The sequence below is a fragment of the Bubalus bubalis genome, chromosome 9 (assembly GCF_019923935.1).
Source record: "Bubalus bubalis isolate 160015118507 breed Murrah chromosome 9, NDDB_SH_1, whole genome shotgun sequence".
In the NCBI taxonomy this organism is placed as follows: Eukaryota; Metazoa; Chordata; class Mammalia; order Artiodactyla; family Bovidae; genus Bubalus; species Bubalus bubalis.
Window position 1 is genome coordinate 101325729 of NC_059165.1, and position 2575 is coordinate 101328303.

Below are 2575 nucleotides of genomic sequence, written 5' to 3' on the forward strand. Positions count from 1 at the left end.
CCCTGTCCTTCAACATCTCCTGGAGCTTGCTCAAAGCGTACCACTAAAAAAAACATCAAACCTTAAGTAACACACAGAAGGAAAAAACAAGAACTCCAAAGGCAAAAAACAAGTAACACACTGGCAATAAGCAATACCTATGGATAACCTCTTTCAGTGTCAGTAGACTAAATGTATTAATAAAAAGACACTATTCTCAATAAATTCTTCATAAATCTATGATGCCCCACCAAAGAAATTACATTTCAAAGCATTTTTTTTTCTCCAAAGGTAAGTAAATTGTGGAATAGGAAAAAATAAAATCTGTCTGTATACAAGACTTAGAATAAAGCTTAAAAACTAAGTGCCTGAATTGTATAAAGATGCTGAATCCAAAGAAGGAAAGAAAAGTGGAAATTCAAGAAAATACATACAAGGAGAAAATTTTATTCCACAGTGATCAAAGAATCACAATTTCTGGTTCTAAGGCTTTGAGTTATGCAATCCAGGGAACTATTGTAATTGGTCTTTTATACTTGCTGTCAAATATAAACTCTTCAGAGGCCCCTTTATATCTTGATTTCTCACATTGTATAAAAGGGGTTTAGCATGGGTGTGATAACAGTGTACTTCACCAAGGAAACTGTACTTGAATGTGAGCTGTGCGTGGCACCAGAGCTAAGGTAAATTCCTAAGGCTACAAAACAAAATAAGGAGAAAACCAAGAGGTGAGATACACGGATAGAAAATGCTTTATATTTCCCTTGAGCTGATGAGATCGTACATATGCAGGAAACTATTTTAGAGTAAGAGTAAAGGATACCAGCAAAAGGACCAACACCCATCAGGACAGCTGAAAAATACATCACTATGTAATTAAGAAAGTTGTCACAACTGGCAAGTTGTACCACCTGACTGAGTTCACAGAAAAAGTGGGGAATTTGCACAACTGGACAGAAGGACAGTCGTAGCACCATTAAGCTGTGTAGCAAGGGATACAAGGCAATCAGCACCCAGAATATCAGAACCAGCAGTCCACAGAGCCAGGGGCTCATGATGACCACGTAGTGCAGGGGGTGGCGGATGGCCACACACCGATCATAGGCCATCACAGTCAGCAGGAAATCATCTAATCCTGCAAAGAGAATGTAAAAATACACCTGGGTGAAGCAGCCTTCATAGGTGATATCTTTCCTCTGTGTCTGGATGTTCCACAGCATCTTTGGGATGGTGGTGGAAATGAAACAGAGGTCTACAAAGGACAGGTTGGAGAGGAAGAAGTCATGGGGGTGTGGATATGGGAGTTCGTCCCGACAGTTAAGATGATGAACAGGTTTCCAAGCACTGTGATCAGGTACATGGCGAGGAAAAACCTAAATATGAGGGGTTGTAGTTCTGGTTCCTTTGAAAGCTCCAAAAGAAGAAATCCTGAAATTTGTGTATTGTTACTTGGTTCCATGAGGTGGAGGTAACTACCAGGAAAAAAGGAAATAATGACAATTTTCACTCCTACTGGTATAATTCACAGATTAATTACTGCAATTTCTATTCAGCCCTCAAGAAGTTGGTGTTAATATTTTATTTTCAGATAAGTTCTCTTTGAAAGTATGTTTATATGTTTAGCCACTTCACTCTTGTCCAACTCTGGGGGACCCCAAGGACCATAGCACACTGGCCTCCACTGTCCATGGGATTTCCTAAGAAAGAGTTCTGGAGTGGGTTCTTCCCAAACCAAGTATTGAACCCACATCTCTTAAATGTCTGTTACATTACAGGTGGATTCTAAACCACTGAGTCACCACAGAAGGCCCTTTAAGGGCATACTTCATTTCCTTTCTGACTAGGAATTTTTTCCCATTCTCACAACATTTGCTAAGAGGTCATATATTCTGGAGTTTTAATGTGATATTTCTTCATTCACTTGAGAAATACATATTTAGTGCTAACCATGTTCCAAGCACATGGAGGCAAGCAGTAGAAGTGCTGAAAAGTAAACCTCTCACAATCCAAGGATAGTGAATGAGGATATTCAAATAAAATATTATAGAATATGTCAGAACGTGACAGATGCTAAGAAGAAAACAAAATCAGATATAAAGGAGAACTGTAGGAGGTGTTATTTTGTCCTGAGTGTTCAGGAAAGTCCAGCAAACTAGGTGATGTTTCAACAGATTCCTAAAGAAAGAGAGACAAGAAGCTACTGTGATGTCAGAATTCTGTGCCTGGAAGAGGGAGTTGGCACTGCTAAAGACCTGAGGAAGATACTTGTTCCACATGTTCAAGTGCAAACACAAAAGAAAAAAAAAAAAAAAAAAAAACGCAATGATCTGGCTTCATTACATGCTCTTGGCTTCCATCCTCTCTGACGCTCTCCCGCAGAGTCTGTGGAGCTATCAGACTCGCCTGCCTGCAGATTGAGAGAGAAAGCTTTCCCTGTAGAAGTCAAAATTCCTCCCTAAATGATTACTGATGCAGACGGAATTTTGTCCCCAAAGAAGAAAATAGGAAGTGATTAAATCAAGCATTGTTTCTAAGACAGATATAGAACTTCAAATTTAAGAACCAGGTTCCTCACCAATCAAAGTGGCTCTGGCTG

General features: G+C 39.5%; 1 pseudogene; it reads right to left on the reverse strand.

Moving 5' to 3' along the window:
- Positions 1 to 492: 492 nt before the first annotated feature.
- Positions 493 to 1438, reverse strand: LOC102410363 (annotated as a pseudogene).
- Positions 1439 to 2575: the final 1137 nt, after the last annotated feature.